Source organism: Miniopterus schreibersii (genome assembly GCF_964146895.1).
Source record: "Miniopterus schreibersii genome assembly, chromosome: 10".
NCBI lineage: Eukaryota > Metazoa > Chordata > Mammalia > Chiroptera > Miniopteridae > Miniopterus > Miniopterus schreibersii.
This window is the reverse complement of record NC_138110.1, coordinates 23434677-23446934: the sequence shown is the minus strand read 5'-3', so window position 1 is coordinate 23446934 and position 12258 is coordinate 23434677. Positions and strand designations below refer to the sequence as shown.

The 12258-nt window shown below is 44.6% G+C and overlaps 1 protein-coding gene across 1 annotated transcript in view; it reads left to right on the top strand.

Annotated features, from left to right (window-relative positions):
- The first annotated feature begins 10429 nt into the window (after positions 1 to 10429).
- LOC308563103 (urea transporter 2-like) overlaps positions 10430 to 12258 on the top strand; it is a 65240-nt gene continuing 63411 nt past the window's right edge. The window contains exon 1 of the mRNA XM_081149832.1: positions 10430 to 10508. The gene's annotated coding sequence lies outside the window, so the exon portion shown is untranslated. The remainder of the gene's footprint in view (positions 10509 to 12258) is intronic.

The window sequence follows — 12258 nt, the reverse complement described above, 5'->3', positions numbered from 1 at the left end:
AATAGCATTACTTTGCATGATCGAGTATATTCTTGATGAGAGAGAGCTTTCCATTTTGACTAGGTGGTGATGAGAACAGAATCCTCTGCGTAGAATTTCACGTACCTGTTTTACACCTTGTTTCCCTTCCACTCTCCTTGAACTTCCAGGACTGAGCACCTAAGATATGTTTGCTCAGGTCTCCATACAACTTCAGGTGTACCTTCATGGCCTGACAGAAAAAGGGCACCTGCAGAGGGAGCAGCAGGGTGTTCCTGGAAGCCTTTGCTACGTGGTGACAGCTAGCGGATAAGTGAAGTACACAAAGAAGTGACTGAACACCATGGAAATACGTCTCACTAAACCTAAACCAAACATACCCCAGTTCAACTGCCACATAGCTAGTTTCCAAAGTGGTCACTCTGATGCCATCAAAATGAGAAAAGTATAGCAGAGGACTAATCAGAGTTGAAAATAACCGTGATATGAACAGATTATAGTTAAAATATCTTGGGTTCACCAACTATATGAAAATGGAAAATTCACTTCTGCACACTATGGAAGATCTGGGGAGAGGACCTTGAACCTGGAACTGCCAGGGAACTAACTGCATGTCGAGTCATAAAAACACAGAGCTACGAACAACCCAAACATGACAAGTAAATTGAAGGAAGTCATGTGGGGCTGCCATTGAGGTTCAGACCAGCAGGTGATCAGATTAGGGTGAGACAGGAGGGCCAGGAAGGCCAGAGGTGGAACTTGAACTGGGTATGATTCAGATGGCTGAAGAGGAGCACACCTGTGTTCATGGGTGTGTGTTTGTGCACACATGCACATGTGCCTGTGGTGCACTGTGTGTGCATGTGTGTGCCTCTGTGTGAGCATGCATGTATGTGTACATGTGTGCACATGTGTGTGTGTGTGTAGGGAGGAAATAAAGGGATCAATATAAAGTCTGCAGGAGAAATAGCCTGGCATAAGGTGGACATCAAGGTGGCAAATGAGGACACTGAGGCTCAAAAAGGTGAGGCAATTCGCCAGGTTCCGCAGTTGGTCAGTGGCAGAATGCAGAGCCATCCCCAGGTGTCCAGCACCCCGCACACAACCTCGGGTTCCTCTTGGGGGTTGTATCATCCTGTCCTGCTTCTCCACAGGTGGGCGCCTCTTCTGAGGGTCACTCAGTCGCTATAACTTACCCAGCCAGTCCTGACTCAGGAGAGAAGGAATTTGCCGTACCCTTTTACAATGATGCCTCAGAGCCAGCTCTGTCCCCGGTTAAACCCACAAGGCACTGAGTGTCAGGCGGGGAGATGAGTTCAGGGAAGATGTCTTTTGCTTTTGTGACAGGATTGTGGAGGTTGGCCCACTTCTTCCTTAAGGAAACAGAGTAAATGTGAGTCATTTCTGTTCCAGAAGTAAGAATTCTAGGTGGTTTATGTGTTATTTCAGGTGAGGAAGTAAGAATGTTTCTACCAAACATCGGGTAGAAAATCAAGGAATTGTAATAGTCACTTCAGATTTCCAGCCCTGTGCTCTGCATTCAGCAGTCTCAACTCTATAGTGGCAATTTTCTGATCATGCCCATTTTATAGACAAGGAAACTGAGGTTTAGAGAAGTTAAGGAGTTTGCCCAAGTCACACAGAGCCAGAATTTAGACTCAGATAGTCTGATTTCAGGGCCTGTGTTTTAACCCCTGTATAAAACTGCCTCTAATGGAAGTGGGATAATTCTCCCATAAGCACAGAACATGGGACTAGATACCCTAAAACATGGGATCGTTTAAAAACCCTCTAAATAGAAAGCTGATGGCAGCTCTCTTTGTGCTGTTACCCCAACACACACACACACACACACACACACACACACACACACGTCACTGCCTCCCTGACCTGGGTCAGACTTCCTTCCTGTGACTGTACCCCCACCAACAATTAAGGCTTCAGCCAGTTAGTTGGTGATCTTTGACTCCTGTTTAAGCTCCACATGGACCTTCAAGACTTACAGCTTTCGCCTCTGAATATTTCAGTGTATTAAAGGAAGAGTCTCGGGGGTGGGAGATTATATCTCCATTAACAGATAACTGCTGGCGAGGCGGTGCAGGCTGAAAGCACTTCCAGCTTGGCTCGGTGGGTCAGGTTTATGATGTGGCCCGGCAGGTAAGGCAAAAGGTTTTCAAAGTGTGTGTGTGTGCACGCACATGTGTGTGTGTGCATGTGTGTGCGTGTGCTTGCATGCACATGTGAGTGTGAGTGTGTGTGCATATGTGTGTGTAAGGTATTTTCAAGTGATAACTAAAGTTGCAGCCTTATGTGGTCAATGGGAGTCTGGTAATTTATTTGAGTTGAGTATTTGTGGAGATCTAGAAGCAAACCACTCTATCATTCTCTCTCACTATATAGCTGAGTGTGTGCACATAGGGTGTGTATAAGTGTGTGTGTGTGTGTGCAACTCACAAAGAGAGAAAGGACCAAAGAGTTAACCTGACACAGCCTGAAGAGTACCAGTTCCAAATTTTCTTCTTAGTTCTGTTTATCACTGTTCATGCCAAAAAGTAAAGGGCAACACCCCCCTCCCAGACTTAAGTCATAAATCTCAGGCTTGTGGGAACAGGGCCCACCCTTCCCCAGCAGAGACGCACAGAGTGTGGAAACTTCCACTGGCCTGTGATTGACCTCCCTACCTCCAAGCTCTTGCATCTTAAAGGGACCCTGGCCAGCCAAGAGAGAGCAAGCTGGCTGGACAGCCCAGATCTGTCTGCCAGTTTTGAGTATGCCTTACAACTTGAGAAGGAGTCAGAGTGGCCCTTAAATTCAGAAGCCTGGGGTTATTTCACTCTGCTTCTGAAAAAGCTGACCTCTCTCTGGGGAATGGCCCGGTGAGCGTGCGGCACACAGGAGATTGGGGAGACAGGACTCCTGGTCATCAGCTCCTCTGCCTCGAGCAAGCCGCCCGCCTCTCTGGGCCTCCACCTTTGCTGACCACTTCACTGAAGAGTTGTTGGACTCAAATTCACAGTGGTCAGTTACCTCAAAAGGAGGCCTGTGAAACAGGACTGTGAAAGGCGGGCAAGTACGAATAATTTCATTAATAACAGACCTAGCCCAGGATCTTCAGGAGATGAGCATGACGATGTGGAGAAGGGCAGCGAGGTCTCCCTGAGCCTGCTCCTCAGCATCACGGGGCTTGACACAGGCCAACCTTTCCAGTGTGACTGCGCTCGATTCACTGCAAGGGAACCTTCATGGGTGTTGAGCTGCCCTTATCCCCTCATCCAGACACTCATGGAAGTGCCCAGCATGGGGGGGACTGAACCGCTCAAGATGGCAGGAGTAGATTCCTTTCTGTGCCCTACGACCTGTTCCTTGCGATCCCTCCCTGCCACCCTCAGTAGGGCCTTGCCTCACTCACTCCCTGGGAGGCTGTGAAACTAGGTTAGTTGGTGAGCTCTACGGGTGAGCCAGTACATCACTCTCTTGTGTGTGGTGCTATAACTGCCCAATATGGCACCCCTGCCAGAGAAGCAGGAGGCCCAGGCTAGCCTTGCCTTCTGAGAGCATACTGTCTGACTGGAAGAGTATGGTAGTCATTAGTACTGTCGGCTAAATATTTATGGTGGTTCCCCATTCAAGGCACATGGTAGGATTACACCTCCTGCTCATGGTGGTGGGTAGTTCCACAGGCATAGTTTTGGCCCATAAGTTGTGAGCAAAAATGTCACGTCACTTCCAAGCCAGAACTTCTAATTGCTGAGTCAAGGCCTCACAAAGAAGTATTTTATCTTCTTGAGGACCAACTGCTTCAAGAAGGCAGCTCCTTTGTCAGCCTGAGTCCCCTGAAGGACAATGCTGAGCAGACCTCAACCCCATTCCCTATTGACCTTGACAGACAGTTAGTATAAGCAAGAAATAAACCTAGGTTTTAATCCACAGAGATTTGGGGATTGTTACTGCAGCACAACCTAACCTACCCTGACTGATACAGAGACACAAAGCACACAGGTCTTAGACAACATGAGAGTAATACAGGGCTGTGGATAGTCATATTCTGAATGTTATAGAACTGGTGGTAAATGCTGGATGCAACAAAAGAGGAACTTATTGTTAGCCAGGATGGTCTGCGGGTACTTCTAGAAATCTGAGGAGGATTTAAATTAAGAAATGTCCACCTCTCCCAGTTCTCCCTAAACATTGAGTACTGATTTTAACCTAAACTGCACTTCCACCATCTCATTAGTTAGGAGAGCATCGAGCTTCACTTGCACCCTTCACTACCCCCTTCCCTCATCCCAACTGCTTCTCAACACACACCTTCAACCTTCTATTTATTTCTATCTTCACTCACCCTTACCTCCAGTCTGAAAAAATATGGTGCCCTCTTCCTGGCCAAATCCAATCCACTCCACCAACTCTCAGGGACCTCTCTCCCTCAGTGATTCACCATTCCCCACTCTTGTGTTTATACTCCCCCCTCCTTCTCCACCGCTTCCTTATCAACAGCCTGGAAATGCTCTCAAACACCTTCCTATTTGAAATAAAAATCATCTCATAACCTTGAACCAACCCCTTTACTCTAGTCCAAATAATTCATTAATATATCAATTCTACACTTCCCCATTCCTTTAGAATTCACTATGAGCTTCCTTCTTACAAAATAAAATTCAAGATTTAAGGATCAGATGCTATAAAAAGCAACTCAAGGTATATTTAATCCCGACTTCATATCTCATTCCTGGACAGTGTTAGCCCTCTCACAATATAGTATCTAGGAAATCAATATTCTATGAAATAGCAATTTCAAGAGGAAAGTTCACCCTGGCCGGCTACATGTGGGCAATTAGGTATGCTATAGTGACAATGGGCCTGATTTACTATGAAGTGCTCATGCCATTATGATAAAATAATTTGGCTCATTAAGTAATCTGTCTGCCAAGAAGAGTGCTGGTCCGCACCAATATCAACTCTCACCGACAGTGAGAAACAGAGCCCTGCGATGGAAGTCAGGAGTCCTGAGTCCCTGTCCCAGCTGTCACCTAACCAGCTGTGTGACCTTGAGCCAGGCTCCTGTTTGCAGCCTACTCACCTCCACCTTTAATCCAGAGAGTTTGACTAAATACCCTGCAATGTTCTTTAAAACTCCAACATTTTCGGTTCTCTCTCATCATTCTTTTCTGTGCTAAATTATAGTTTTGTCAAGAATGAAGAAAGAATTGTAACTGTATTAATTTGTTCCAGATAAGCAGGGGAAAAAGAATCTTTCATCTTGTAGCAAGTGTATGCCATTGAGGGGACCAGCTGGTGAGGGATTGCTATGGGCTGGTGTGTGGTTAGCATCTCTTAACAGAGAGGAAGTAGAAAAAGAGCACAGTCCTCTCTTCTCATCCCAGCAACACCCAGTATTAGCTGTGTGATCTTGAACTGGTCACTTAACTACTCTGGGCTACCCTTTGGCTCTAAAAATCTATGACATCTTAAGACTTTGGGGAAATGACATCATCAAAGGCAAGTCATTTTAAACTCTGATGCTAGACTCCTTTAAGTTTATCAGTTTATTTACCTGAGTCTTTGGGGCACTTCCTGAAGATGGGAGATTAGGATGTGATGTGCTGCACTTCATAGAGGAGGAAGCAGAGCTCTAGATGGATAAAGAACACATTCAAGGATGCACAGCCCAGAAGTATGGAGGCCAGGACTAGAACACATGTCAATTTGAGAATCATTTCTCTAATAAATGCTGTGAGCTGGGTATTGGGTTAGTCGCACTTTTAAACACAATGGAAACATAAGGGACCTCTGCTTTCAACTGGCTGTCTTTTCTCTGTCCATACCCAGGCTTGGCCTGGGCAGTCCTTTCCTCCAAGATACTATGGCACAGAGCCCTCCATTCGCCTTTCAGGCCCTCATAACAAGCTTGCCATTCTTTTTCAGTTGCAAAGATTTACTGGTAATTTCTATCAGGGCTGCAGAGATGGGTATAAAAAATAAACATGTGACCAGTTATAAAGTCTAAGAAATTAGACAGTGTTTTACAGTTTTGGTCCTGATCATAGTTCTTGGCTCCTCACTGGGAGTTACGTAGAAGTCTTCAGATTCCTGCCCTCGGAGTCCTTTCTACTGCTCCACCACACCTTCTGTTTTCTTTTTTGGGTCCATATTTTTTTTAATATATTTTCCATCACCATTTATCACCTCTATGCCTTCTTCCACCTCCACCCACCTCTCCCTCTCCTCTGCAATCACCGCACTATTGTCCATGTCCATGAGTTCTCTCTTTCTTTTTCGCTCAATCCCTTTACTCCCCACCCCACCCCCAACACTCCTGCCCCTCACCAGAGCTATCAGCCTGCTCTTTAACTATGAGTCTGTCTCTATTTTGCTTGGTAGTTCAGTTTGCTCAATAAATTCCACATATGAGTGAAATCATATGGTACTTGTCTTTCTCTAACAGGCTTATTCCATTTAGTATAATGTTCTCTAGGTCCATCCATGCTGTCACAAAGGGTGAAATTTTATTCCTTTTTACCGCCAAGTAGTATCCCATTGTATAAATGTGCCACAGCTTTTTTATCCACTCATCTACTGATGGACACTTGGGCTGCTTCCAGATCTTAGCTATTGTAAATTATGCTGCAATGAGCATAAGGGTACATATATTCTTTCAAATTAGTGTTTTGGGTTTCTTTGTATAAATTCCCAGAAATGGAATCTCTGGGTCATAAGGAAGTTCTTTTTTTAATTTTTTGAGGTAACTCCATACTGCTTTTCATAGTGGCTGCACCAGTCTGCATTCCCACCAGGAGTGCACAAGGGTTCCCTTTGCCAGCCAAGATCATTTATGTCTGCCAGACATCCCAGCCTGCCAAGACTATAGCAACCTGCTCCATTATTTGAAAAGTCACCAAAAATCGGAAACAACTGATGTCTGAAACAACAGAAACATTTTCTCGTTGAGCAGAATATGTTCCAAGTTGTTGGGGTTGGTTGAAGATTATCTGAGACCTACAATTATGTTTGTTGGACCCTCTAGGGGCAGCTGGTCACAACCCGGGCTGCACATCAGAATCATCCAGCACATGGGCCCCACCCTGCACCAATTTAATCAAAGTGTCTGAGGGAAGGTCCAGATACCGATTTTTTTTTTAAGCTCCCCAGTGATTCTAACGTGCAGCCAGGATTGAGAACCGTTGCTATGATGAGCTTGCTTCCTTTCCTCTGGGGTGTCTGAGACTTTATGGTTAGGCTAGTCGTTAAAGATATTAGGATTTAATTAACACATATGCATTTTGACTGGCTTCATTGAGCCAGCCAAGGCAGTTCCCAAGATAGGTTTCAAGGGTTTAGACTTCTGTCTTTTTTCCTGAGAGCACGTGTTCAGATGCCCCTAGCACATCACCAGGTGAATATCCCACTGACCCTAGGGAAATCTAAAACATAAAAGTGGCCTCTTATGCTGATTTTATCACTCAGAGTTTCTGGGCTCCCTTGCCTACCATCAAGACCCTCAACACCTGGCTCAACTTCTTTCCACTATATTCCTCAAAACATACCCAGTGCTGGTAGTTGCTCACTGTCCCCCTGCCTACACCCCCATTTTAGTCTGCATATTTAATCCTGGCACTCACCTACCTGAGAGGAGTGTCCTTCCCCATTATCATCTCTTGTAGCCTATCTTAAAGTATCAACTCAAACCCTATCTTCGATTTGCTTCTCTGTGTGACCACTCCAAGTCTCAATCTGCTTCCTCTTCTGAGTTTATTGACAATCACAGGTACCATTCATTCGGACACTTCTAATACACTGTATAGAAATTGCCCAATGGTCTGTAACACCTATGGTAGCAATCAAGATGTCTTGATAGTGTGATCCAACATAAAATAATAAGAACCTGGGAACCCTTGAGAATTCTGAGAGGTTCACAAAAGGATCCTATGAAGGTGTGCATACAATTCATTATTTGATCTTTAGAACCACCTTGTGAAGTATTGTTATTTTCTCCATGTCTCCAGTTGAAAAAAATAAAAGAATAGTCCATCTTTATCCCCAAAGATGCCAAGACAGACAGAAAAACTGGCATGAGGAAACTAAGACTCAGAGTGAGTCATACTGCCTTTTAATAATAGAGCCAGAGCTAAAATTCAAGGTCTACACTGCCAGCTCAGCTTTCTTTCAATCCATAGAGTGATTCTCAAACTTTAGCATGCATCAGAATCACCTAGAGGATTTGTTCAAATAGCAGCAGGCTCTGATAATTGCATTTCTAGCAAGTTTCCAGGTGGGGCTGATGGTACTGGCCTACGGACCATACTTTTGAGGACCACTGCTCTAATACAAGCTGTTTCCTAAAAGAAAAAAGATAGAAACATATTTCAGGCCTATTAAGAGAGATGTTAAAAAAGCAAACCAAAGTCATATGGAAATAATAAGAAATAATAAATGACTAAACTTATTTATTTCAACATATGCCTGTCTGTAAGAGTAATTTGTTATAAATTACAAATAAAAACTCAAATATGTAATAAAGAAATCATTCTTGTTAAGACTTCAAGCCAAAATATCAATATGTTCAAAGGAGATGAAATAAATTCAGGCATGATAGATGCATAAAGGATCAGAAATAATCCCACAGAATGATAAAAAAATGGCAAGGAGACTATGGACTCCAGACCACCGGAGCTCTTTGCATATTCCTTTATGCAGGAGGGAGTTGGCAGCAAATCAATTGATCCCCCCACCTATCTGCCTGGTACTTAATCAATGGGCCTTTGCTCATATAGACTTTATACCATTCAACTCTGCTGGCCAATGAGTGGAATATAAAAGTGGCCCAACTGCTTATAAGAAATATGTCATCTAGTTTCGGATCCAAAATCTACAACTAAAAATTTGGAGGGCAATGTTATAATTTTGTTAAAATTTAGTAGTAATGACATTATATGAAGTAGAAGTTAGGAAAATCAAGATCAATGTGAGCTGGAGAAAAAAAATATGTCTCTGTGGCTGTAACCCAAGAATTGGTATATGCCAGGGTTTCACTGATGAGTCATTGAATGAATGAACCAATAAATAAACAAAGTTTAAGGAGTTCAACTTGAACTAGATCTTTTAAAATTAGTAGGATTTGGATGGATGGAAAGGAGGAAAGGTATTCATAAATAAACTGTGTGTGTGTGTGTGTGTGTGTGTGTGTGTGTGTGTGTGTGTAGGCAGGAGAAGTGATGAGGTTTATGCTCACACATAAAGGTTCATAGAGCAGAAGGGATAGTGGTGAGAGGTAAGTTTGGGACAGTAGATTGGGTCCAGATTGTCCCATAGGTCTTCAGGATCTTCCTGTAAATGAAAGCAGCCATTACTAACTCTTGAGCTGAGAAGGTGAGAAGGTTTGTGAGATATGTTAAAGTTGAAAACAGTATCATCTCACAAATCCCACCCCACCCTCAAAGGAGAAAGGCTGGAGAAAGGCTGAGCTCCCTGCAGCTGACACAACAGACCAAAGGCACACTCTGCCTCTGCCTTGTGCACAGACCCTCTCCTGACATTTACAGGCCCCGGGCAAGAGTACATATGGAGGCCCAAATGTGCCATATGTTTATATAAGCGAGAGTTATAAATCAAGATAACAAATGTCAAATACAATATGTTCCCTCCTCTTCCCATTGACATAAATACCTTTATGTCAACCTGGAAAACCAAATCTGAATTTAGAACGTTCAGAATTCTCAGCTTTCTGTACTGAAGCTGGAGGCCTGAGATGTGTAAGCTCCAGCATCTGGCCTATACCTCTCTTCCCTTCCCACCCTTGGCTCCACCCCACATTTAAGGGCCTTGTGCATGTGTAAGTGAACGTCACAGACCATGTGTCCCAGCTTCTCCACAGCCTGCTGTAAATAGCCACCACTCGGCCACCCCTCAAGTTTTGAGACGTGCACAGCACCGGTGTGGTCTGTCCTCAAAAGCATGAACCAAGAGGGAAGTTCATGCAGCCCTTAGAAGTGGGCTTGGAGCCATTCGGTCAGGGAATTATAGCTCACAGGTACCTAGAGTGAAGTCTAGAAGAGGACAGTGGGCTCCAAGTGAGCATGACTTCTTGTACCATGGATTTTATTGCTTGTGTGGAAAGTGTGGCTAGAGGAGAGTCAGAGTAGGGAGCCTGGATCAGGGGCTCCTCTCCCCTGAGCCACTGTGAGTCGGGAGCCTGCTATCACAACACTCTGCCAGTCAGTCCCCTCCCTCCACACTCTTGTCATCTCCCCGTGTTAGAAGTTTCTCCCTTTCAGCTGGTGATGGAAGGGTCACTAAATCAAAATGCCAGCCTGGGCTCAGATCCGCCCTTTGATGGAGAGCTCAGTCGATGGGGAGCCAAGCCAAACAAAGCGTCCTGCAGGGGTCTCACTCGCAGAGAGTGTAACCCATCCTTCACAGGCCTCCTCCCCCGCTGCACTGCCGGGCTGCGATCAGGGGCTTCAGAAGCACATCTCATCACTTCCTTTTTAATCTCGACGTTAGCACTTGTGCCCTCCTTCAAGTGCTCCAAGGTAATTTTAAAGAATACCTCATTTTGCTTTCATTTTGCTCTGGCCTGGCCTTGCCATAAATCAGGGCCAAGGCAGAACTTGAGAGGACGGGGCTAATCACAACTTCAATCTCAAGAAATGTTTAAATATAAATCAAAATAGTTGAAGGCTCTCCAGATCTTCAATTTTCTTCGAAAGCCTAGTTTGTCTTGTTTTCTTTTCCCTCCCCCTCTCTCTCTCTCTTTCTTTTTTTTTTTTCTGATTGGCCATGCTGAGCTCTGAGTTTTATGCTCGTGCCCCTAGCAATATTTCTAAGTAGTTTAGATGTTTTCTTTGAGGCACTGCACCAAGCAATATAAGCGAGATATTATTGGTGCTCTGGGGTAGTGGGTAGGGGCAGTCTACAGCATTTTGCTAGAACTGGAGAAATTTCAAATTTTTGGAAATTAAATGATCTCCAAAAGGTGTAAACAGTGATTTGGCAGTCAAAAGAAATAGAGATGAAATCAGCAGAAACATAACTGAGCATCCCTCCAGTTTCAGATACCTATGACTCTGCAACAAAACATCCAAGCTTACTGTTACAAAATAATAGTCATTTTATATGATTATCTCTCATGGTTCTAGGGGCTGACTAGCAGTTCTTGCATGGACTCTTCCATGAGGTTACCGTCAGAGGGTGGTTGGAGCAGAGGTCTTCTTGAAGGTTTACCCACATATCTGGCACTTGGGCTACAAAGGTTGCAACATCTGGGACTGCAAGAACCAGGACTCCTCGGGCACCTGCCTCCCCCTCTATGTCATCTCTCCACGTGGTGCCCCCAGCATGGTGCCATGATGGCTGCAGGGCACCCAGACTTCTTACATGGCGCATTAAAATGTAGGTTTTATTATTGTGCAAGTATGGTGAGGCCAGTGGATCAGGAGACAGTGGTCATTGAAAAGATCATTTGTTATACTCACAGATTCCAAGAGGTGGGGATACGCCATGCCATAGGGATCCACATGGGGAAGCATCAGGGTTAGTCAGGGGGAGGGGAGGGGTGGAATGTAGACAAGAGCCTTCATTGTATTTCTCTGGGAAGGAACAGGTGAGGCAGAATGCGCAGCCTTAAGATCGGCTAGTTTGAAAAATTTCGACAGACTCTGGGGCATAGGAGCTGTCCCTAGGGATATGGTACCTGGCCCTGAGGTGATCAGAGCTGATGGATAGTAGCCCAGAATTTGAGAACCCAATAAAGGAGGCAGTTGGGGGTATGGGCTCTGTATTGTTTAGTTTAAAGGTGCACCAAACAGGCAAACTGTTTGCTATCTCTAAGAATTAGCTATTCCTGGGAGGGGCAATCCCTCCAAGGCCAACAAAGCCCCAGAAAGCAAAGCCTCAAAATACAGAAAATAAGTGTGGTTAATACACAGGGTGGCTCAGGCACGTGTCCAAAGCTACAGAGCCAGGCAGAAGCTATTGCCTTTTATGAGCTAGCTTCAGAAGTCATGTAATATCACTTGTCACTTTTTATTTATAAGAAGCAAGTCCCTAAATCCAGCCCACAATCAACAGGAAGGGACTTGGACTCAACCTTTTTGGTGGGAGGAGTGTCAAAGAATTTGTGAACATATTTTAAAGCAGCACACCTCCCATAATAAAGTCTCCACACCCAGTCATTAATGACTAATGGGCCCCTTCCCCCATCCCTTACAATCCAGAAGCCTTAGACTCAAAAGCAACCAAATCCAATTGCTTGTCTATTAGCCCCACATTTGCCCAGCCAAA